The sequence below is a fragment of the Macaca thibetana genome, chromosome 3, assembly GCF_024542745.1.
Source record: "Macaca thibetana thibetana isolate TM-01 chromosome 3, ASM2454274v1, whole genome shotgun sequence".
Taxonomy (NCBI): domain Eukaryota; kingdom Metazoa; phylum Chordata; class Mammalia; order Primates; family Cercopithecidae; genus Macaca; species Macaca thibetana.
In genome coordinates, this window is record NC_065580.1 from 130,238,968 (window position 1) to 130,264,775 (window position 25,808).

Genomic DNA, 25,808 nt, shown 5'->3' on the forward strand with positions numbered 1-25,808 from the left:
GTTGTGTAGTCTGCATCATATTCCAGGCTTCTGAGGCTACTTGGGGATGCTGTTTGGTTGACTCCCCTGTAGTCTACTGTGAGTCTCTATGATCTGTCAGCCTCTCCCACTGGCCACACCAGGGTGTCATACAGTGAGTTTGTGCATACTACTTGTATATACATTCTATTCGTAATATACCTGCATTAATATTTCGTTAACGAGGCCAGGCACGGTGGCACACGCCTGTAATCCCAGCACTTTGGGAGGCCGAGACAGGCGGATCACAAGGTCAGGAGATCGAGACCATCCTGGCTAACACCGTGAAACCCCGTCTCTACTAAAAATACAAAAATTAGCCGCGCATGGTGGCGGGCGCCTGTAGTCCCAGCTACTTGGGAGGCTGAGGCAGGAGAATGGCGTGAACCCGGGAGGCGGAGCTTGTAGTGAGTGGAGATCGCGCCACTGCACTCCAACCTGGGCGACAGAGCGAGACTCCGTCTCAAAAAAAAAAAAAAATTTCGTTAACGATACCCGGCAGAATGGCTTCCGCAAAGAAGGGTGGCGAGAAGAAAAAGGGCCATTCTTCCATCAATGAGGTGGTGACCCGAGAATACACCATCAACACTCACAAGCACATCCATGAAGTGGGCTTCAAGAAGCGTGCCCCTCGGGCACTCAAAGAAATTCTGAAATATGCCATGAAGGAGATGGGAACTCCAGATGTGCGCATTGATACCAGGCTGAACAAAGCTGTCTGGGCCAAAGGAATATCCCATACCGTATCTGTGTGCTGTTGTCCAGAAAACGGAATGAGGCTGAAGATTCACCAAATAAGCTCTATACTTTGGCTACCTATGTACCTGTTACTACTTTGAAAAATCTGTAGACAATGTGGATGAGAACTAATCGCTGATTGTCAAATACATCATATAAAGTTATAAAATTGCCAAAAAAATTTTTCCTTTATTAGGAAAACAATTTCTTGTTGCTCTTCAGGTATCTTTTCTTTTTCTTTCTTTTTTTTTTTTTTTTTTTAAGAGACAGGGTCTTGCTCTGTCACTCAGGCTGGAGTGCAGTGGTGCAGTCATGGTTCACTGCAGTATCGACCTCCCTGGGCTCAAGCAGTCCTCCCGTTCAGTTCTTTTTGTTTTTGAGACAGAGTCTCCCTCTGTCATCCCAGCTGGAGTGCAGTGGCACAATCTCAGCTCACTGCAACCTCCGTCTCCCAGGTTCAAGCAATTCTGCTGCCTCAACCTCCTGAGTAGCTGGGATTACAGGCGTGCACCACTACGCCTGGCTAAGTTTTGTATTTTAGTAGAGACGGAGTTTCACCATGTTGGTCAGGCTGGTCTCGGACTCCTGACCTCGTGATCTGCCTGCCTCGGCCTCCCAAAGTGCTGGGATTACAGGCGTGAGCCACCGCGCCCAGCCTCACTTCAGCTCTTTAAGTAGCTGGGATTACAGGCGCCCGCCACCACACCCAGCTAATTTTTGTATTTTTTGTAGAGATGGGGTTTTGCCATGTTACCCAGGCTGGTCTTGAACTCCTGGCCTCAAGTGACCTTCCCGCCTCGGCCTCCCAAAGCACCGGGATGACAGGCGTGAACCACTGTGCCTGGCCCAGGTCTCTGATACGGCTTCAGACATACTTTGTGAATTGGCTTGGGTAATGGTAAAGGCTCTCATTTTTGCATGTCCAACTGGAGAAAGATGTACATGTCATTTCTTATTTCATTTTACTCAGCAGGGAAAGAAATTTCCATTCAGACGTTATTATCCATACCCTTATTAGCATTCAGGTAAGGGAGACACTGTCACAATATACATTATATATTTTTAAAAATCACACATTCCAACTTTGAACCAGACTTTACCTTTGATCCCTTTCACAGTGGCATCCCCATACGGCCCTGAATTAATTCTGCTGCCCTTAAGGAGCTCATTAGTAAGCCTAGGCAACACTCTCCACTGTGTTCCTGTCACGGTAAACTTGAAAGAGTTTCTTCTCAATCATGACCACTTCCCACACACGTTTGTGAAAGGTCTCAGGAACCCCACTGGGAGCTGGATCAAGAGGTTCTGTCCTTCTTGTCGATCTTCTTTCTCTATTACCACCTTGATTCTTTTTTTGATAAGGAATGCCACTTAATTTATTATTATTATTATTATTTTAGATGGAGTTTCACTCTATCATCGATGCTGGAGTGCAGTGGCCCGATCTCGGCTCACTGCAACCTCCCCCTCCCGGGTTCAAGCGATTCTCCTGCCTTAGCCTCCCGAGTAGCTGGGATTACAGGCTCCTGCTACCATGTCTGGCTCATTTTTGAATTTGCAGTAGAGACAGGGTTTCACCATGTTGGCCAGACTGGTCTTGAACTCTTGACCTCAAGTGATCCTCCAGCCTCAGCTTCCTTCAGTGCTGAGATTACAGGCATGAGCCACCATGCTCTGCCTTATTTTCTAATTTTCAAACCATCTCAATGTTAAAGAGAAATTTGCAAGTATGGGACAAGGGACTACTGACTTAATATTAAAAGTGGGGGCCTGATGCGATGGCTCACACCTGTAATCCCAGCATTTTGGGAGGCTGAGGTGGGAGGATTGCTTGAGCCTGGGAGTTTGAGACCAGCCTGGGCAATGGACACTGTTTCTACAAAGCATAAAATAAAGACATTAGCTGGAAGTGGTGGTACGCATCTGTAGTCCTAGCTACTTGGGAGGCTGAGACAGGAGGATTGCTTGAACCTGAGAGGTTGAGGCTTCACTGAGCTATGATTGTGCCACTGCACTCCAGCCTGGGCAAGAGAACAAGACCCTGTCTCAAAATGCACAAACAAAAAAAGTGGGTATTTTGGCATTCAATGCTGTAGGTTCATCGGAAGAATTTTCTGAAATTTCTCTAAGCCTCGGAACTGTATATGCTAAGGAGTTTGAGGAGACTTCATGGTGGGAACCCCAGATTCCTAGAAAATTATCTCAAGATTTTGTTGGCTCTTTGTCAATTTCCTTCTTTTTCATGCCATTAAAAAATTAACTGTCTAAAGATTTCCACATGATTAGAGCCCATGTTTTTATCCCTTTTTTTTGTTTTGGTTTTGTTTCTTTTGTAAAGCCTTAACCTTAAAAAAAAAGTTTTGTTTAGATCTAATTAACCTACATAAAATTAACTCAATTAAAAGTGTACACTTCAGTGGTTTTTAGTTTAATCACAGAATTGGGCAACCATCATCACAATTTTTTTTTTTCTTGAGACAGAGTCTTGCTCTGTCGCCGAGGCAGGAGTGCAATGGCATGAACTTGGCTCACTGCAACCTCTGGCTCCTGGGTTCAAGCGATTCTCATGCCTCCCAGTTAATCTCGAGTAACTGGGATTACAGGCATGCACCACCATGCCCAGCTAATTTTTGTATTTTTAATACAGATGGAGTTTTACCATGTTGGCCAGGCTGGTGTCAAACTCCTGACCTCAAGTGTAATCGCAAAGTGGTGGGATTACAGGTGTGAGCCACGGCCTGTTTTTGAATATTTTCACCACTTCCCAATTGCCTCTCACCCACCCTAGGCAACCCAACCACTAATCTTTCTGTTCCATAGATGTGTCTTTTCTGGACTTTCATAGACATGCAGTCATCCAATACAGGGCCTTTTGTGACTGTCTTCTTTCACTTGGCATAATATGTTCACATTCATCTATGCTGTAGTATGCATTATTTCTTCATTCCTTTTCATGGCTGAATACCATTCTGCTGTGTGAATTTGCCACATTTTGTTTATCCATTAATCAGTTGATGAACATTTGAGTTGCTTCCACTTTTTGGGTATTATGATGCTGCTATGAACACTCCCGTACAACTTTTTGTTTGGAATTTTTGTTTGCAATTCTCTTGGCTCTCCAGGAGTGGAATTGTGAGGTCAAATGGTAACTTTTTTTTTTTTTTTTTTTTTTTTTTTTGTTGTTGTGACAAGGTCTGGCTCTGTCTCCCAGGCTGAAGTGCAGTGGTGTGATCTTGGCTCACTGCAACCTCTGCTTCCTGGGCTCAAGCCACTCTCCCATCTCAGCCTCCCAAGTTGCTGGGATTACAGGCACCCGCTGCCACATCCGGCTAATTTTTTGTATTTTTAGTAGAGACGGGGTTTCACCATGTTGGCAAGGCTGGTCTCAAACTCCTGACCTCAAACTCCTGACCTCAGGTGATCCACCCACCTTGGGCTCCCAAAATGCTGGGATTACAGGCATGAGCCACCACACGTGGCCAGTAACTTTTTTTTTTTTTAAATATAAAGCTGTATCTCTTAGAACTTGTTTGTTTGTTTGTTTGTTTGTTTATTGGAGATGGGGTTTGCTATGTTTTCCAGGCTGGTTTTTTTTTTTTTTTTTGAGACGGAGTCTCACTCTGTAGCCCAGGTTGGTGTGCAGTGGCGCAGTCTCAGCTCACTGCAACCTCTGCCTCCCAGGTTCAAGTGATTCTCCTGCCTCAGCTTCCCAAGTAGCTAGGATTACAGGTGCCCACCACCATGCCCAGCTAATTTTTGTATTTTTATTTTTTAGTAGAGGCAGGGTTTTACCATGTTGGCCAGGCTGGTCTTGAACTCCTGGGCTCAAGCGATCCTCCTGCCTCAGCCTCCCAAAGTGTTGGGATTACAGGTGCAAGCCACCATGCCTGGCTTCAAATGGTAACTCTATGTTTAACTTTTTGAGAAATTGCCAGATTGTTGTTTAAAAGTGGCTGCACCATGTAATCTTTTTTTTTTTTAAAAAGAATTTTACAATCCAGCTGGACACGGTAGCTCACACCTATAATCCCAGCACTTTGGGAAACTGAGTAAGGAGGATTGCTTGAGGCCAGAAGCTCAAAACCAGCCTGGGCAACACAGTGAGAGACCTTGTCTGTATTAAAAAGCTTTTTTTATTTTTTTATTTTTTTTTTACTGGACTCGGGCTCACGCCTGTAATCCCAACAGTTTGGGAGGCCAAGGTGGGTGGATCACTTGAGGCCAGGAGTTCATGATCAGCCTGACCAATGTGGCAAAACACCTTCTGTACTAAAAATACAAAAATTAGCAGGCATGTGGTGGCATGCGCCTGTAATCCCAGCTACTCGGGAGGCTGAGGCAGGAGAATCCCTTGAACCCGGGAGGCAGAGGTTGCAGTGAGCCGAGATCGCGCCACTGCACTCCAGCCTGGGTGACAGAGCGAGACTCCATCTCAAAACAAAAACAAAAAATTTTTTGAAATCCCATACAAGGCAGCTAGGATAAAAGATTTGAGGTTGCTTTTTTACATTCTCCTACGGTCTCAATCACTAAGCCATATGTGGTGCCATTGGTGGTGGGGCTCCTTTAATTACATTCAGTCATAGCCTGGTAAGGGACATCTTCTTAGGGAGTTTGGTTCCATCGTTATGTACAGAATTCAATACTGCCTGCACTTGCAGATAATGTGACACCCATTACAACAAGGAAGATAATTCAAATGGTGCAAGATAACAAAAGAGGGCAAGAATCATGGAAATAAGAGGGTATTCCGTGAAGGAACTGAGCCATTGTGTTGATCATTACAGGCTTTACCTGATAAACTTCTGTTAAAGATGGCTGGTGTGGTGGCTCATGCCTGTAATCCCAGCACTTTGGGAGGTGGGAGTGAGCGGATCACTTGTGCCCAGGAGTTTGAGACCAGCCTGGGCAATTTGGGGGAAACCCCATTTCTATGAAAAACACGAAAATTAGCTGGGCACGGTGGTGCACATCTGTGGTCCCAGCTACTCAGGAGGCTGAGACAGGAGCATTAGTTCAGCTTGGGAGGCCCAGGCTGGACTGAGCCATGATCATGCTACTGCACTCCAGTTTGGGTGACAGAGCAAGACCTTGTCTCAAAAGTAACAACAAAACTTTGTTTACCTTTAAAGTGCCCTGTGCTCCTCCCCCATCCCATTCCCCTAAGTTTATGTATCTTTTTCTCGTGCTTCATGTCAGTTCAACCAATTATGTATGCATCTCTAAACAATATGTTGATTAACTTGCCTGTTTTGAATTTTATATAATGGAAACGTAGCAGTGTACCATTTTGTGATTTGTTCCCTGCCAATATATTCTGAAATTGACCACCATAATTGTGTGAGCTGTATTAAATAATTTTCACTGGTCTTTTGTATCTGATTAAACATGAAGATGGGCCAGGCATGGCAGCTCACACCTGTAATCCTAGAACTTTGGGAGGCTGAGGCAGGAGGGTCACTTGGGCCAAGTAGTTTGAGACCAGCTTGAGTAACATAGGGAGACCCTGTCTCTACAAAAACAAACCAAACCATGAATATGTCAAAGTTGATTTTTACATTTGACTGTATGGACATCTGCTTTTTCTCCCCAATTTTTAGTGAGCCATACTGCTGCTATAAGCATTATTTTGTCTACTTGTGCATAGGTGCAACTGTTTCTCCAGGGTAATATATTCTCAAGAGAGGATGTGTATATCTTTAAGTGTACTGCGTGCATAATACCAAATTATTTTGCAAAGTGATTGCACAAAATTATAGTTTTAAAATTTTCATTTTCATTTTATTTTATTTATAAATAGAGACAGAGTCTCCCTATGTTACCCAGGCTGGTGCTGGAACTCCAGGACTCAAGGGATCCTCCTGCCTTGGCCTCCCAAAGTGCTGGGATTACAGGCGTGAGCCACCGCTCCTGGTCCAAAATTATATGTTTCTCAGCAGTGATTAATATACAAGCACATCAACAGACACACGCACAGCACACACATGAGCATGCACACACTAACGTGTGCGCACTCCCTACACATCTACGCATGCACACACCCACACTCACACCCATCACACACCACACACGCGCACACATACGCACACGCACCGCACACACCGTTGTACACGATGCACACTGACTACGAGCCACATATACGCACTACGTACACACGCACGCGCACAACACCAGACCCGCACACAGCCCCATAAACGTCCATCACGCACTCCACGCACGTCCGCATGCACGCGACCCATCCCAGAAGCTTGGTCTCCGCCGCCTGCTTCTGACGAAGCTTGTCCCGGCCGCGCCGCCGTCGGACGCCCGGGGTCGGAGGTCACGGCGGCGTTGGAGGTGGCGTGTGTGTTTTTTTTTTTTTCACCCGGAAACCGCGGCTGTCGGAGCCCGAGCTGAGGCGGCGGCGGGAGCCCGGTTGGCGTCTGGTCCTCGCGTCGGCCCCGCGGAGGCGGACGCTGTCCCCGGCGCGGCGGAGAAGATGGTGCCGAGCGGCCCCGGGCCCGCCACGCGCCGCCACGAGTGAGCCCAGCGCGGCCGCGGGCGTCCGCCGAGCAGCTGGCCCGGCTGGGCCCGGGGCGCGCAGCTGCCCGCCGGGGCGGGGTAAGCCGGGGCTGGAGGGCGGGCGGGGGTCGGACCCAGTCGGGGCTGCCCGCGGGGCCGGGAGCGGGGGTCGTGCTGGTCGGGAGCGGCTTCTCCGCCGGCTTCTTTCCCCGCCGGCTTCTTTCCCCGCTTCTCGGGATGCGGCCCCCGACCCAGTTGCTGGCGGGGGTCGCCCAGCATCGGCCGACCTCGGCCTGGTACCCCCACACTGGGGTTGGCCCAGCCGCGTTCCCCGAGCCAGGGTTCCCTGCCGGCCTTGGAGATGGCGGGACTTCCCACGTCGGGAGCCGAGGCCTGGATAATTCGAATTTGGCACGGGAAACATTTTGGTCGTTTGCCATTTTTTGACTTTGGGGAGTGTTTGTATTTCTTCTCCGTTTGCCAGTGAAACACATCTCAGAAAGGTGGGAGGGAAAGAGTCACGTATGTGCACAAAGTTAAATGGCATAGTGGTGTTCCCTGTGTCAAGCTTGGTAAATATCCAGAATGGGGTGGATTCTTTATTCATGTTTTTAATAAAATGAGGAGTGATCGCAAGGTAATCTAGAGGCATGTAGTTTCAGTTCCTGTGATGGGGACCATCAGTAATAAAACCAGGCCTGTGGTGCTGTTTTGAGTCGTGTGAACGCCGTACCCATTGGACAGCTGGTGAGGAGGCCTTTGTGGAAGAATGTAATGTCTGAGTTTGGTTCTCAACTAGCAGAGGACAGCCCTCACTGGCTGATGAATGGTGAGCTTCTTTGAAGCCTGCTGTGTAAGGATTGTGGCTTCCCCCTGAACTGCTCCTTTCTTGCCTCAAAGGTGAGCCGCTATGGGAGAGAGTGGGAAGAAAAACTCCGAGGCTGGTGATGAATATGTGATAAAGTGGTTTGTCTCGATAGCACCGTCAGCTTGGGTCAGCATAGGGTCTGAGCATGTGTATCTCATTTGTAGATGAATGTTCCATCAACGCTTGACCGATAAGGGTGTCCACCTACTTCCTCTTTTCATCTAGCGGTTCTGACAGGAAGTAGACCTGTCGCGCACCTCAGTTATACTTACGTGTACATTGACCCCAAGAGCATTTACTCTCTTAAGAGTAAGGATGCGGAGTTTCAACTTGTAGTGAAGATTCTGGGAGAATTCCTGTGGCCTGAATCAGGTGGACTGGAATCACTGCTAGCACCGAAGTCTCAATACTGAAATCACCAAACGCTGGTTGACAGGCACCTTCTCTGTTTAGGCTCTAGATGCATCTGGTGCAAGAAGGAAAGGTGGAGCTAAGTGCTATATATATATATATATGTGTGTATATATATATATTTTTGAGACAGAGTCTTGCTCTTTTCACCCAGGCTGGAGTGCAGTGGTGCAATCTCTGCTCACTGCAACCTCCGCCTCCCAGGTCCAAGCAATTCTCCTGCCTCAGCCTTCCTAGTAGCTGGGATTACAGGCGCCTGCCACCATGCCCAGCTAGTTTTTGTATTTTTAGTAGAGACAAGGTTTCACCATGTTTCTACTAAAAAGGCTGGTCTTGAACTCCTGACCTCAGGTGATCCATCCACCTCTGCCTCCCAAAGTGCTGGGATTACAGGCTTGAACCACCGCACCTGGCCTAAGTGCAAATATAGTAATAGTTTCTGCCTGCAAGGAATGTACTTAGAGGAAGCAATAGGCTAGAAAATGTGGCAGGACTGAATTGCCATAGTGGTATACCAAATGTTAGGGATTTTGTTATGGTTAGGATCAGAAACTTTTTTTTTTTTCTTGAGGCCGAGTCTTGCTCTGTTGCCCAGGCTGGAGTGCAGTGGCGTGAAGTTAGCTCACTGCAACCTCTGCCCCTCAGGTTCAAGCGATTCGTCTGCCTCAGCCACCTGAGTAGCTGGGATTATAGACGCCCGCCACCATGCCCGGCTAATTTTTTGTATTTTTGGTAGAGACAAGGTTTCACTGTGTTGGCCAGGCTGGTCTTGAACTCCTGACCTCAGGTGAGTCGCCCGCCTTGGCCTCCCAAAGTGCTGGGATTATAGGCGTGAGCCACCTCGCTTGGCCCAAAACTCATGAAGTAACTTTTGAGGTGGACCTAGAAAGATCGGGAGGATTTGGGCCATTCAGAATTAGCTGGGAAATGAAAAAACTAGGGCCAGTTGGTGGACAAGCACCCAGGCTGGGTAGGTGGGCAGTCAGTGCCTAGAAATATTGGCAGAGGCAGCTAGTTAAGGGTTAAATGCTTTTCTAAGAAAGATAAGCATAAGCTATCCAGTCCAGCTCCTGGTAGATTTCTGGGTTTTTGTTTGTTTTGTTTGTTTTTGTTTTTTTTGAGATGGAGTCTTGCTGTGTTGCCCAGGCTGGAGTGCAGTGAGGCAACCTCCACCTTCTGGGTTCAAGCGATTCCTCAGCCTCCTAAGTAGCTGGGACTACAGGTGCATACTGCCACACCCGGCTAATTTTTGTATTTTTAATGGAGACAGGGTTTCACCATGTTGGCTAGGCTGGTCTCAAACTCTTGACCTCAAGTGATCCACCCGCCTCAGCCTCCCAAAGTGCTGGGATTACAGGTGTGAGTCGCCAGGCCTGGCCTTTGGTTTCTAAATAATTGTTTTCATTTGATGGGTTTGTCTTGTTCTGTAAGAGGCCAGTGGCATAAAACAATGCTTAACTTATTTTATTAAGGACAATGAAAAAGATGCTGATTGTCATTCCTATCTGGTATTGACAATCAGGAAATTAAATTTGACGTCTGTGAATTGTTTCAGTGCCTGTGTTTAGTTTGCAGGAGCACAACTCTAGTCTGGTCTGTGCTCTGGCTACAGCCAAAGGATAAATGGCAAGCTCTTCAGTCCTCTCCAGAGGGTTTTTAATGACATCTGGTCCACGTCACAGAAATGGTGTGTTTCTCTTGCCCAGTCCTGAAGAACCTTTGAAGCCATTCAAACAGGATGCCATGTAATTGCTCTAGATTTTATGACTAATCTCAGGACCTCACTGGCCTCAGCCTTAGACTTTATTTTATTTCATTTTATTATTATTTTTTTTGAGACGGAGTCTTGCTCTGTCATCCAGGCTGGAGTGCAGTGGCATGATCTCAGCTCACTGCAGCCTCCACCTTCCGGGTTCAAGCGATTCTCTTGCCTCAGCCTCTTGAGTAGCTGGGATTACAGGCGCCCGCCAACACGCCTGGCTGATTTTTGTATTTTTAGTAGAGACAGGATTTCACCATGTTGGTCAGGCTGGTCTGAAACTTCTGACCTCAGGTGATCCACCTGCCTCGGCCTCCCAAAGTGCTGGGATTACAGTCATGAGCCACCACACCTGGCCTTATTTTTATTTATTTATTTTTTTGAGATGGAGTCTCGCCCTGTTGTCCAGGCTGGAGTGCAGTGGCATGATCTTGGCTCACTGCAACCTTTGCCTCCCAGGTTCAAACAATTCTCCTGCCTCAGCCTCCCGAGTAGCTGGGACTACAGGCACACACCACCACAACCAGCTAATTTTTTTGTATTTACGAGACTGGGTTTCGCCATGTTGGTCAGGCTGGTCTTGAACTCCTGACCTCGTGATCCCCCTGCCTCGGCCTCTCAAAGTGCTGGGATTACAGGCGTGAGCCACCGGCTCCAGCCTTATTTTTTAATTAAAAAAAATAATTATGGCTGGGCGCGGTGGCTCACGCCTGTAATCCCAGCACTTTGGGAGGCCGAGGTGGGCGGATCACGAGGTCAGGAGATGAGACCATCCTGGCTCACACGGTGAAACCCCGTCTCTACTAAAAAAAAAAAAAAAATAAAAATAATAATAATAATAATAATAATAATTACGGGACAGAGTCTTGCTCTCTTGTCCTGGCTGGAGTGCTATGGGTGATCATGGCTCACTGCGCCCTCCTCCTCCTGGGCTCAAGTGATACTCCTGCCTCAGTCTCCTGAGTGGCTGGGAGCACAGATGTGCACCACCACACCTGGCTAATTTTTTGATTTTTTGTAGAGGCAGAGTCTCACTTTGTTGCTCAGGCTGGTCTCGCAGTCCTGGGATCAAGTGATCCTCCCGTCTCGGCCTCCCAGAGTGCTGGGATTAAAGGTGTGAGCCACCCCAAAATAACTGTATTAACTATATTTACCACACTGTGCAGTATAACTCAGAAAAAATATGTTCCTTTTTCTCTAATGGACTTTGTACCCTTTGACCATCATCTCCCTGTTCCCCAACCCCCACTTCTGTAACCATAGTTCTGCTCTCTGCTGCAGTGAGTTCCATTGTCTTTTAGATTCCATACAAAAGTGGAATCCTATGTTGTGCTTCTGTGCCTGGCTTATTTCTCTTAGTATAATGTTCGTTGCGTCTGTCCATGTTGTTGCAAATAGTGCTGCAGTGAACATGGGGGTACAGACATCTCTTTGACAATCTGATTTCAATTTGGGGGTGTTATATATTCAGTAGTGGGATTGCTGGATCATAAAGTAATTCCATTTCTAGTTTTTTCTTTCTTTCTTTTTTTTTTCTTTGGGAGACAATCTCGCTTTGTCGCACAGGTTCAAGCGATCTCCTGCCTCAGCCTTCTGAGTAGCTGAATTACAGGTGCACGCCACTACACCTGGCTAATTTTTTGTATTTTTAGTAGAGACAGGGTTTCACCATGTTGGTCAGGCTGGTCTTGAACTCCTGACCTCGTGATCCACCTGCCTCAGCCTCCCAAAGTGCTAGGATTACAGACATGAGCCACCATGCCCAGCCTACTTTTAGTTTTTAAAGGAATTTCTGTACTGTTTTCCATCATGGCTGTACTAATTTACATTCCCACAGTGCATAACGGCTCCCTTAGCTCCACATTCTCACAAACATTTGTCTTTCTTTGATAACAGTCATTCTGACAGGTGTGAGATGATACATCATTGTGGTTTTAATTTGCATTTCTCTAGTGATTGTGAATATGTTGGCCAGCTATATCTGTTGGCCATTTGTTGGTCTTTTGAGAAACATCTGTTCATGTCCCTTGCCCATTTTTTAATTCCTAGGGATTTGGAGAAGATACTTGCAAACTGTACATCTGAAAAGGGGTTAATATCCAAAATGTATACAAAGCTCAAACAACTCAGTAGGAAGAAAACAAAAAATCCAATTGAAAAATGGGCAGCCAGGCACGGTGGCTCACGCCTGTAATTCTAGCACTTGGGGAGGCCAAGGCCGGTGGATTGCTTGAGGTCAAGAGTTTGAGACTAACCTGGCCAACATGGTGCAACCCCGTCTCTACTAAGAGTACAAAAATTAGCTGGGCATGGTGGCGCATGCTTGTAATCCCAGCTACTCAGGAGGCTGAAGCAGGAGAATCACTTGAACCTGGGATTCGGAGGTTGCGGTGAGCCAGGATCGTACCACTGCACTCCAGTCTGGGCGACAGAGCAAGACTCTATCTGAAACCAAAAAAAAAAAAAAAGGGAAGGAAAAATGGACAAAGAACCTTGGCTTTTCTTTAAAAAGAAAAAATGGAAAGGAGGAAAGATAGAGGTTTTAGCATACTCAATTTTCATTTAAATTGATTTCGGACGTGGAAATCCTTAAGTTACCTTTCTCATGTACATATCAAATACATTTGACAAGAGGTCTGTAGTGTTTTTTCTGCGTACGATTACATACCTCAATGTGATCCTGGGGAGTACATGACATAGCCTTCGAAGCACTGCCATTTGGACTTTTGTGCTGTTTGGTTGCAAGTGCTGTTTTTCAAACATGTCCCAGTCTTACTGAGTTTGGTTACAGCAAGGTTTCCTATTGAACCTTTAGCTTTTATTTGATCTTGGCATCCCTCATGACTTGTTTTCTTAAAAATCGATTAAGCCCCACATTATTAAATTTTAATATGGGAGTACTTTTAATTTTGGTGTTTAAGATGGTCAGCAATTATTTAAAAAACTAAAGAACAAAGATAAATTATTTTCCATCTTGAGACTGTAGTGAATTTTTTTAAGAAGCGGGGGGAATGTCGAATGTTACCATGGTTTTGTATCATGATTTTGAAAATGGAATGATGCATTCATTAACTGTGAGGAGAAATACATGGAAAGTCTGAGTTTTGGAAGTAAGTCTGGTTCCAGACATGTAATTATATCAGCCTACGTTCTTTTCCTTTTGTCTTTATGAGACTACTGATGTTGCCTAAAGTACACGTTTAGCAACTAAAACTATGCTTTCGCTTGTAATTTCTCATTTGATCTTTTTTTTTTTTTGAGACAGGGTCTCTCCCTGTTACCGAGGCTGGAGTGCAGTGGTGTGACCATGGCTCACAGTAGCCTTGAACTCTTAGACTCAACTGATCATCCTGCCTTGCCCTCCCAATTAGCTGGGACTATAGGTGAAACCATGCCCAGCTAATTTTTTTAAATTTGGGTTTTTTTTTAAGGGACAGGGTCTCACTGTGTTGTCCAGGCTGGTCTTGAACTCCTGTGCTCAAGCGATCCTCCGACCTTGGCCTCCCAAAGTGTTGGGATTACAGGCGTGAACCACCGCGAGCAGTCTCTCTTTGGTTCCTTTTAAACGTGAGTTATTGTGAAAGTCTCTTCTGCACTCTGAATTGTATCACATTAAGAAACAAGACACTATTGGCAGAAGACGGTGCTAGTCTTTGCTTCATACTTTTAACTGATGAATGAGTGCTGAGATGGGAGTTACCCTGCTAAAGAAATGAGCCGGGCGCGGTGGCTCACGCCTATAATCGCAGCACTTTGGGAGGCCGAGGCGGGCGGATCACTAGGTCAGGAGATCGAGACCATCCTGGCTAACATGGTGAAACCCCGTCTCTATTAAAAAAAAAAAAAAGTAGCCGGGCGTGGTGGCGGGCGCCTGTAGTCCCAGCTACTCGGGAGGCTGAGGCAGGAGAATCGCTTGAACCCGGGAGCCGAGATAGCGCCACTGCACTCCAGCCTGGGCGACAGAGTGAGACTCCGCCTAAAAAAAAAAAAAAAAAAAGGAAAATAGGCCGAGCCCAGTAGCTCACGCCTGTAATCCCAGCACTTTGGGAAGCCGAGGCAGGCAGATCATCTGAGGTCAGGAGTTCAAGACCAGCCTGGCCAACATGGTGAAACCCTGTCTCTACTAAAAATAGAAAAATTAGCTGGGCGTGGTGGCGGGCGCCTGTAATCCCAGCTACTCAGGAGGTTGAAGCAGGAGAATCACTTGAACCCAGGAAGCAGAGGTTGCAGTAAGCCGAGATTGCGCCATTGCACTCTAGCCTGGGTGATGAGATTGAAACTCAGTCTTCAAAAAAAAAAAAGAGTTAAACGTTTTAAACTTCAAAAATGTTGATCTCTTAATTGTGCCTTTGTTAAAGTCAATGACTAAAATACACTTAGTATATCTATGGTATGTGAGATTGGGTTTTTTTCCCCTTACTTTGGTATTTGACTTGAAACTGTCTTATCAACCTTGGCATTGTGATTGATGGCATGGCTTTTGGGGTCAGATGAATTAAGTCAGAATCCATTTCTGCCATTTATTTGCAGTGTGACCTAGTACAAATTACTGAAGCTCATTTGCTTCAGTTTTCTCATCTGTAAAGTGGGAATAGTAGTATCTACCTAGCAGTGTTGCAAAGATTAAAAAATATGTTATGTGAAGCGCTTTACACGTGCCTGGGAATGGCATGTTGGTTAAGTGTTAGCTGTTAGGAATGCTCTCTTCTCACTGCTTCATCCATGTCACCTGGTTTTTACCTCTGTCACCCTAGTGAAAGGGGTTTTGCTTACATCACTATTGATGTCTTGATTGCAAAATTATATGGATGCTTTTCTGCCTTTATCTCATTTGATGGGATTGACTCTTCAAAAAGAAATGTTTTTTTCCTTTTTATTTTCATTTTTTGAGATAGGGTTTAACTCTGTCTCCCAGGCTAGAGTGCAGTGGCGCCGTCACAGCTCACTGCAGCCTCAAACTTCTGGGTTCAGGTGATCCCTCCACATCAGCCTCTCAAGTAGCTGGGACTACAGGTGTGCACTACCCCACCCAGCTAAATTTTGTATTCTTTGTAGACCCGGGGTCTTCTTGTGTTTCCCAGGCTGGTCTCGAACTCCTGGGCTCAAGTGGTCGGCTGGCCTCAGCCTCCCAGAGTGCTAGAATTACAGGCATGAGCCACTGTGCCCTGCCAGATTGACTTCTTTTTGCAAACCTGTATCATTTATTGGACCGAAGTAGAACTTAATGGTTAATGCATGGGCTCTGAAGGCCAACTGGATTTGAATCCAGGTTCACTTCCCGTGTGATCATGGACACATTAACTGACTTCTATATGCCTTAATTTCCCCATCTGTAAAATGTTTTAGGGATCAGAATTGTTTTAGGGATCATGCGTAATAGGTGCAAAACTCTTAGAGCGGTGCCTCTCTCAAAAAGTAGGCAATGATGGTAGACATTATTATTGTTAAGCACCTTCTTGGTGTCAGGCACTGTCCAAGGTAGGAGGGATGCAGAAACAATATCATGGAAATGAGAGACAAATTTTTGTTTATGTATTTATTTATTTATTTTTTGAGACAGAGTCTCGCTCTGGTGCCCAGGCTGGAGTTCAGTGGCTCGATCTTCTGCCTCCCAGGTTCAAGTGATTCTCCTGTCTCAGCCTCCTGAGTAGCTGGGATCATAGGCGTTCCCCACCACGCCCAGCTAATTTTTGCATTTTTAGTAGAGACAGGGTTTCACCATGTTGGCCAGGATGCTCTCTAACTCCTGTCCTCAGGTGATCCACCCGCCTTGGCCTCCCAAAGTGCTGGAATTACAGCTGCGAGCACCCGACTCAGACAACAGTTTAACTTGGCTGAGGGAGGCAGTGTCAGTGGGGATGGAGTGAGAGCTGCCTTTGAGAAGACACTTAAAATGTGGAAATGATAGGACTTGGTAACTGGTTGTAGGAGAGTCAGAGTATCAAGGATGACTGGCAGGAGCTGGGCGCAGTGGCTCATATCTGTAATCCCAGCCTTTGGGAGGCTGATGCAGGAGGATCGCTTGAGCCCAGGAGTTTGAGACCAGCCTGGGCATTGTGGCAAAATCCTCTCTCTACAAAAAATACAAAAATTAACCGAGAGTGGTAGCATGTGCTTGTAGTCCCAGCTACTTGGGAGGCTGAGGTGGGAGGATCACTTGTGCCTGGGAAGTCAAGGTGGCTGCCATGCTCATACCACTGCACTCCAGCCTGGGCACCAGAGCCAGACCCTGTCTCAAAAAAAAAAAAAAAAAAAAAAAAGAAAGAAAGAATGGCAGGACCCTATCTCAAAAAAAAAGAATGACTGGCAGGGATTACTAGGTAAATCACCATGTTTTTCCTTATGGGGAGGAGCCAATTTGTTGCCTTGGGATAAGTTTTGGCCTCGTTGGCCTTTGGGTCATCTAAGGAGAGAGCTCTAGTCGGTGAGTGTTTGGATCTGGAGGTGAGTGGATACATAAAATGGGGTTAAGGCATGAATGAGTGTGTCCCCCTTGAGCAGAGGCCCCAGCTGGAACTTGGGAACACCAGCTTTTGAAGGAGCCTGAAAAGGAAGGGGTGGCCAGATGAATGTTAGGAAAACCAGGAGTGGAAGCTGGGAGAGGATCCACCCCACTTCTGTGTCAGATGCTGCTGCAGCAACATGAGTTAGGGACTGTAGCTCCGGCTTTGGACTTGGCAGCCCAGAGATTACTGGAGACCTTGAAGTTCTCCTGTGTCTTCATTGCTTCTCACTTGTCTCTCTGAAGGTTCATTCTGCCTGCACTGCTTTGCGGTGGGGCAGGAAGGTGGTTTCTGCGCAGTGCTCGGGGCAACTAGGTGCTGGAGCTTGCACAGGGTGTCTTTGATACCAATAAGTGTCTTTAACTCTAAGTGTTGGATAATCTGGCATCGCGTCAATGACTGTTGCTTTCTAGGCTCAGGGTTTGTAACCCCAGCCTTAAAGCTCTTCGAGGGTCTCAGATATCACAGGATATTTGAGAAATGCTACTTTCTGCTACGTGAAGGTGAGTTTCTGTCATTCTCTCTTAGCACAAGTCCAATGTATTTCTTTTGGTCGGCGTAGAGAGTGGGCTTGCCCATCCTCTCTTCCTCACCTTTCAGAAACTTCCCATTTAACCTAAGGTAGAAAATCTCATTTAAGATGAATGGTGGGCCTGGTACGGTGGCTTGCGCTTAGAATCCCAGCACTTTGGGAGGCTGAGGCGGGTAGATCACTTGAAGTCAGGAGTTTGAGACCAGCCTGGCCAACATGGTGAAACCCCGTCTCTACTAAAAATATCAGAATTAGCCGGACGTGGTGACATGCGCCTGTAGTCTCAGCTATTTGGGAGGCTGAGGTAGGAGAATCACTTGAACCCGGGAGGCAGAGGTTGAGCAGAGATCACACTGCTGCATGCCAGCCTGGGTGACAACGCGAGACAACATCTCAAAAAAAAAGAACGTTTTTGAAACGATAATAAAGCTAGTTTAAAACTTGGACAAGTAGCCGTGTGGCGTACATATGCGGGCTTTGGAGAGGGAGAGACTGAAAGGTTTCCTGTGTCTGTGGCATAATGAATGTTAACTTACTTTTTTTCTGATAAAACGTTATTAAGTTGCAAAGTTACATTTTTTTTGTTTGTTTGTTTTTAATCACTGTGTTAACCAGGTTGGAGTGCAGTGGCATGATCCTAGCTCACTATAGCTTTGACCTCCTGGGCTGAGGCAGTCCTCCCACCTCAGACTCCCAAGTAGCTGGGCCATTGATGTATACCACCATGCCTAGCTAATTTATTAAAAAATTATTTTTTGTAGAGATAAGGTCTTGTTGTGTTGGCCAGGCTGGTCTCGAACTCCTGGCCTCAAACAATCCTTCTACCTCAGCCTCCCACAGTGCTGGGATTATAGGTGTGAGTTATTGTGCCCAACCGGGAGGCCTTCCTCTTTTTTTTTAATTTTTTTTATTTTTTGAGACGGAGTCTCGCTCTGTCACCCAGGCTGGAGTGCAGTGGTGCTATCTTGGCTCACTGCAAGCTCCACCTCCTGGGTTCACGCCATTCTCCTGCCTCAGCCTCCCAAGTATCTGGGACTACAGGCGCCCGCCACCACGCCCAGCTAATTTTTTGTATTTTTAGTAGAGACGGGGTTTCACCGTGTTAGCCAGGATGGATGGTCTCGATCTCCTGACCTCGTGACCACCCGCCTCGGCCTCCCAAAGTGCTGGGATTGCAGGTGTGAGCCACCGTGCCCGGCCGGCCTTCCTCCTTTACTAGCTCCTTTGCTCCCCTTATATTAGGTTGGTACAAAAGTAATTGTGGTTTTTGCCATTACATATTGGCGAAAACCACGATTCCTTTTGCACCGACCCAATTAACTGTGTTTTTGTTAACTCATGTAATAAAAAGTCAGCATCTCCTCCTCCACCTCTGTCCCTTTCACCTGAACCAGTAGTATTTTGAAAGTTTGTAACACAGCCTTTTCCTGGCTACCTGTAAGGAACTGTGTTCTTTTGCAAACTGTGTGTTGACTGAGATATTAGGGTAACCTTGGTATTGCCTTTTGCTTATGTAAAGCGCCATCTGTTGTTTACCTGTTGCCTCAGTTTCTCCATCCCTGTTCTTATCTCCTCACCTCGCCAGATGGAGGATTGTGCAGAGCACCGTTTTCCCTGAGAACTTTTTGTTTTTGAGATGCAGTCTTGCTCTGACACCCAGGCTGGAGTGCAGTGATGCAATCATGACTCACTGCAACCTCCGCCTTCTGGGTTCAAGGAATTCTCCTGTCTCAGCCTCCCTATAGCTGGGATTACAGGTGCATGCCACCACTCCCGGGTCATTTTTTGTAGTTTTAGTAGAGACAGGAATTCACTGTGTTGCCCAGACTGGTCTCGAACTCCTGAGCTCAGGCAATCCACCCACCTCAGCCTCCCAAAGTCCTAGGATTACAGGCATGAGCCACCACGCCTGGCCGATTTTTTTCTTTTTTATGGCAGCTGTATGTGATATTTTAGATTCTGTGGGTGTTTGTTTGTTTGTTTTGAGACAGAGTCTCACTCTGTCACCCAGGCTGGAGTGTAGTGGCACGATCTCAGCCCACTGCAACCTCCGAGGTTCGAGCAATTCGTGCCTCAGCCTCCTGAGTAGCTGGGACTACAACCACGTGCCATCACACCTGGCTAATTTTTTGTGTTTTTAGTAGAGACAAGGTTTTACAAGTTGCCCTGGCTGGTCTCAAACTCCTGACCTCAGGTGATCTGCTTGCCTCGACCTCCCAAAGTGCTGCGATTATAGGCGTGAGCCACTGTGCCTAGTCCCCGCTTTGTTTTGGTGGTTGGGGGGATAGGATCTCACTCTGTTGCTCAGGCTAGAGTGCAGTGGTGTAATCATAGCTCATTGCAGCCTCAAACTCCCAGATTCAAGCCATCCTCCTGCCTCAGCCCCCCACGTAGCTGGGACTACAGGCGTGTGCCACCATGCCCAGATCTTGTGTTTTTGATAGGTACAATACTGGAGAGAAATCCTACTTTATTCAGTTGTGCCCTGCTATTGTTGGATATGTAGTTTTCCATTTTTTAACAATTGCAAACACTCCAAAAATAACTCTGAGTAGTTAAATCTTTGGAGCAATGGGTGTTTCCTTAGTTTTAGTTCTTAGAAGTAGAATGTTGGAGATAAAATATGCCAGATTTTAACACTGTTGATATGTATGGTCAAGTTGGTCTCCAGAAAGTTTATAACACAGCCCTTTCCGCGCCCCTTTTTAAGGAACTTGTGTTATTTGTAACTTGTGGGTTGCTAGAGATACCTGTGGGATAGTCTTGGTATTGCATTTTGCTTGCTTAAAGTGCCATCTGATGTTTAGCATCTTCATTGTGTTAGTCTCAGAGATCTAAGGTACTGTGCTGATAGATTTTCATCACGTGTTCTCACGTGCTTGTGAAATTGCCTTTTGGACGTGTTCTGTGTACCCTAAATCCCTGGACTTTTCAGCGAGGCAGCTTCCCAGTCGTGGTCATTTCTTTCTTTATCTTGGTCAATACCAGGATGCCCTAATTGGAGTTGGAATGAATTTAGAGGGAGGGGTCAGATAGTGTGCTTTCTTTTATCTCTGTTTTTTTCCCTAAACAGAACTTAATTTATTCATTAATTAAAACTAACATTTGCCACTATGACGCTCACAGAAACTTTCTTGTAACTCTTTGCAGAAGGAATACATTTATTTAGTCTTCATTGATTTCCTATTTGAAAACACTTGTGAATGGTAGAAGGGAATTTTATGTTTGTAAAATGTTTGGAATCTTAATAGTTTTATTCAAACATTCTTCTATTATTATTATTATTATTATTATTATTATTATTATTGTTATTTTGAGGTGGAGTTTTGCTCTTGTTGCCCAGGCTGGAGTGCAGTGGCACGAAGTCAGCTCACTGCAACCTCTGCCTCCTGGGTTCAAGTGATTCTGCTGTCTCAGACTCCTGAGTAGCTGGGATTACAGGTGCACGGCACCATGTTCAGCTAATTTTTGTATTTTTAGTAGAAACGGGGTTTCACCATGTTGGTCAGGCTGGTCTCAAACTCCTGACCTCAGGTGATGCACCCACTTTGGCCTTCCAAAGTGTAGGGATTACAGGCGTGAGCCACTGCGCCCGACCCATTCTTTCGCTTTTTTAGTGACTATAATTGTCACTATAATTGCTTGTGCTGGAAGTTTCCCTAAATTAAATTGGCTTAATTTGACAATATTTGCCATTTTGTGGGTATCTGTGTTGATATAACTGTTTAAATTCTGGTGTAATGTGCTTTTAATGACTATTAGTTTTCCTTGAAGTGAATTCTGATTCAGATTTTTCTACTGTTTTTCTGAACGTTTCATAATTGTAGTTCCAAGAGGTAAATGGTTCCTATTCATTTTTATATAAAGTTAGGTTTTGGGCCAGGTGTAGTGGTTCACACCTACAATCCCAACACTTTGGGAGGCCAAGGCGGGCATATCTCTTGAGGACAGGAGTTCAAGACAAGTCTGGTCAACATGGTGAAACCCTGTCTCTACTAAGAAAAATAAATAAATTAGCCAGGCGTGGTGTTGGGCGCCTGTAATCTCAGCTACTCAGGAGGCTGAGGCAGGAGAATCACTTGAACCCAGGAGGCGGAGGTTGCAGTGAGCTGAGATTGTGCCCCTGCACTCTAGCCTAGGCAACAGAGTGAGACTCTTGTGGCCAAAAAAAAAAAAAAAAAAACCAAAAAAAATTAAGTTTTTGTTCTAGCTCAGTAAATTGAACTCTGATTTACTGTTGACATTTTTATTTATGAATCCTATTAATCTAAACCTAACTAGTCTTGTTTCTATATTATTATTGTTATTATTATTTTTGAGATGGAGTCTTGCTCTGTCACCCAGGCTGGAGTGCAGTGGCGCGATCTCAACTCACTGCAACCTCTGCCTCCCGGGTTCCAGCAGCTCTGCTGCCTCAGCCTCCCAAGTAGCTGGGATTACAGGTGCATGCCACCACACCTGGCTGACGTTTGTGTTTTTAGTAGAGATGGGGTTTCACCATGTTGGCCAAGCTAGCCTCAAACTCCTGACCTCAGGTAATCCACCCACCTTGGCTTCCCAAAGCGTTGGGATTACAGGCGTGAGCCACCACGTCTGGCCCCCATTTACTTTAAATCATCTCTTAGATTACTTACAGTACCTAATGTAATACAAGTACTATGTAAGTAGTTTTTATGCTTTTTTTTGAAATGGAGTCTTACTCTGTTGTCCAGGCTGGAGTACAGTGGCACGATGTTGGCTCGCTGCAACCTCTACTTCCCAGATTCAAGGGATTCTCATGCCTCAGCCTCACGAGTAACTGGGATTATAGATGCACACCATCATGCCCAGCTAATTTTTTTTTTTTTTTTAGTAGAGATGGGATTTCACCATGTTGGCCAGGCTGGTCTCAAACTCCTGGCCTCAAACAATCCACCTGCCTCAGCCTTCCAAAGTACTGGGATTACAGGCATGAGCCATCATGGCTGACCTCTTGATTTCTTTTTTAGATTGCTCTCTATTGGCACATAGAAATGCTACTAATTTTTATAGGTTGATTTTTGTATTCTGCAGCTTTACTGAAAATTGGTCTATCAGGTCCAGTTTTTTGATGGAGTATTTAGGTTTTTTCCAAATATAAGATCATACCATCTGCAAACAAGGATAATTTACCTTCTTCCTTTCCAGTTTGGACGCCCTTTATTTCTTGTCTGATTGCTCTAGCTAGGACTTCTGGTGCTCTGTTGAATTACAGTGGTGAAAGTGGGCATCCTTTTCGTGTTCCAGATCTTAGAGGAAACATTTTCAGTTTTTCCCCATTCAGTATGTTACTAGTTGTGGTCCTGTTGTATATGGCTTTTATTGTGTGAGGTATGTTCCTTCTAAGCCCAGGTTTTTGAGGGTTTAGTATCATGAAGAGATGTTTAATTTTATCAAATGCTTTTTCAGCATCAGTTGAATTCATCGTGTGGTTTTTGTCCTTTATTCTGCTGATATGATGTATCTCTGATTTATTTGCATATGTTGAACCATCCTTGCTTCCAAGGGATAAATCCCACTTGGTCAGGACGAATGATCTTTTTAATGTTTTGTTGAATTTGCTTTGCCCAGTATATTTTGGAGATTTACAACAATCTTCATCAGGGATATCTGCCTGTAGTTTTCCCTTTTTTTTTTTTTTATGTATCTTTGGTTTTGATATCAGGGTGATACTGGCCTCCTATAATGAGTTTGGAAGTACTCCCTTTTCCTCTGCTTTTTGAGATAGTTTGCGTAGGATTGGTATTCTTCTTTTAGTGTTTGGTAGAATTCAGCAGTGAAGCCATCAGGTCTTGGTAGGTTGTGTGTATAGGAATTCATCCATTTCTTCTAGGTTTCCTAGCCGGTATGAAGTTGCTCGTAGTAGCCTGGAATGATCCTTTGAATTCCTGTAATGTTGTTTTAGTGTCTCCTTTTTCGTATCTGATACTATTTATTTGAATCTTGTCTCTCTTTTTTCTGAGTTCATCTGGTTCAAAACACCAACTCTTTGTTTTCATTGATCTTTTGTATTTTTTTGTTTCAAATTCATTTATTTCTGCTGTGAGCTTTATTATTTCTTTTCTACTAATTTTGTGTTTGGTTTGCTGTTGCTTTTCTCATTCCTTAAGATGTGTTATTAGGTTGCTTCTTTGATGTTTTCTACTTTCCTCTTAGTACTGCTTTCACTGGATCACATAGGTTTTGGTATTTTGTGTTTTCATTTCATTTGTTTCAAGATACTTTCGAATTTCCTTCTTAATTTCTTCATTGACCCACTGGCCATCCAGGAGCATATTATTTAATTTCCATGTGTTTGTGTAGTTTTCAGAATTTCTCTTGTAATTGATTTCTAGTTGTATTCCATTGTGGTCAGAGAAGATACTTGAAAGATACTTGATATAATTTCATATTTTTTGAATGTTTTAAGACTTGTTCTGTGGCCTAACATATGGTGTATTTTTGGGAATGATTCATGTGATCTGTTAGGTCCATTTGGTCTATAGTGCAGATTAAATCATTTCTTTGTTGGTTTTCCGTCTGGATGATCTGTCCAATGCTGAAAGTAGAGTGTTGAAGTCTCCAGCTATGATTGTATTGGGGTCTGTCTTTCCCTTTAGTTCTAATATTTGCTTTGTATATCTCAGTGCTCCAGTGTTGGGTGCATATATATTTATAATTGTTACATCATCTTGCTGAATTGACCCTTTGACCTTCTTTGTCTCTTTTTATAGTTTTTGTCTTGAAATCTATTTAGTCTGATTAAGTATAGCTGCTTCTGCTCTGCTCTTTTTTGGTTTCCATTTGCATGGAATATCTTTTTCCATTTCTTTATTTTCTTCTTTTGAGACGGAGTTTTGCTCTTGTTGCCCAGGCTGGAGTGCAGTGGCGTGACCTCGGCTCACCACAACCTCTGCCTCCCATGTTCAAGTGATCCTCCTGCCTCAGCCTCCCAAGTAACTGGGATTACAGACAGGCATGCGCCACCACACCTGGCTAATTTTTTTGTATTTTTAGTAGATTCGGGGTTTCTCCATGTTGGTGAGGCTGGTCTGAAACTCCTGACCTCAGGTGATCTGCCTGCCTCAGCCTCCCAAAATGCTGAGATTACAGGTGTGAGCCACCATGCCCAGCTATTTCTTTATTTTCATTTGATGTGTGTCTTTATAGGTGAGGTGTGTTTCTTGTAGGCAACACATTGTTGGGTCTGGCTTTTTTATTTATTCAGCCACTGTGTCTTTTGACTGGAGAGTTTAGTCCATTTACATTCAGTGTTGTTACTGATAAGTAAGGATTTACTCCTGCCATTTTGTTGTTGTTGGCTGTTTTGTGATCTTTTCTTCTTTCTTTCCTTCCTTCCTGTCTTCATTTTAGTGAAGGTAATTTTTCTCTGGTGGTATGTTTTAATTTCTTTTTTATGTATCTGTTATATGTTGGACTTTCTTTATAGGGCAGTGAAAACATTTGAAAATTGCTTGTGGAGATTGTTCTTCAATTCGGTGAATATACCAAAAATCGTTGAATTGTATATTTTAAATGGGTGAATTATATGCTATGTGAATTATTTATTAATAATACCATTAAAAATATCAAGAACCTTTCTTTTTCTTTTTCTTTTTTTTTTGAAACAGAGTCCTGCTCTGTCGCCCAGGCTGAAGTGCAGTGGTGCGATCTCAGCTTGCTGCAACCTCCGCCTTCTGGCTTCAAGTGATTCTCCTGCCTCAGCCTCCTGAGTAGCTGGGACTACAGGCACACGCCACCATGCCCAGCTACTTTTTGTATTTTTAGTAGAGACGGGGTTTCACCATATTGGCCAGGCTGGTCTTGAAGTCCTGACCTCGTGATCCGCTTGCCTCAGCCTCCCAAAGTGCTGGGATTACAGGCATGAGCCACTGTGCCCGGCTTCTGAAGAACCTTTCATATGGCAAAAGATACCATAAACCATATTAAAGAAAACCCAGACTTGGATTAATTATATGTAACATATAAAACTGTTAAAGGGTTAGTACCTGAAACACAAAAGGAATTTCTAAACATCAATAAGAAGTAGACTAATACCCTATTAGTAAATTACCAGAGGATTCAGGCAGTTCACTTAAGAATGGGCCTAAATGGCTGGTTAAAAAAATGGAAAGATGCTCTGTTTCACGGAGATACAATTTAAAATAATAGAGATATCATTTCACATCTGTCTTTTTGGACCAAATTAATATGCCTTAGGAAATCAAGTGTCGGCACAAATCTCATGGAATGGAGCAGGCTCCTTCATTGCTGGGGAAGTGTAAACTGGTTGATCTCCTGGGAGAGTGGTCTGACAGTATCAGGTTGAAGACGGGCCCTACCCTGTGACCTTGCTGTACTACAGCCACTCTTGTACCTGCTGCAATGCCCTTTGTGGGTGAAACAGTGACAGGAACCCAGCTGGACCCCTCAGACTGGGATAACTCAACCACAGAACAATTTTTACATATATACATCAGT

General features: G+C 44.9%; 1 protein-coding gene and 1 pseudogene across 1 annotated transcript in view; both read left to right on the forward strand.

Annotated features, from left to right (window-relative positions):
- The first annotated feature begins 521 nt into the window (after positions 1 to 521).
- LOC126950921 (60S ribosomal protein L31-like) lies at positions 522 to 895 on the forward strand (annotated as a pseudogene).
- Positions 896 to 7,066: 6,171 nt separating this feature from the next.
- The window catches only part of TMEM248 (transmembrane protein 248), a 38,308-nt gene continuing 19,566 nt past the window's right edge, over positions 7,067 to 25,808 (forward strand). The window contains exon 1 of the mRNA XM_050783590.1: positions 7,067 to 7,356. The gene's annotated coding sequence lies outside the window, so the exon portion shown is untranslated. The remainder of the gene's footprint in view (positions 7,357 to 25,808) is intronic.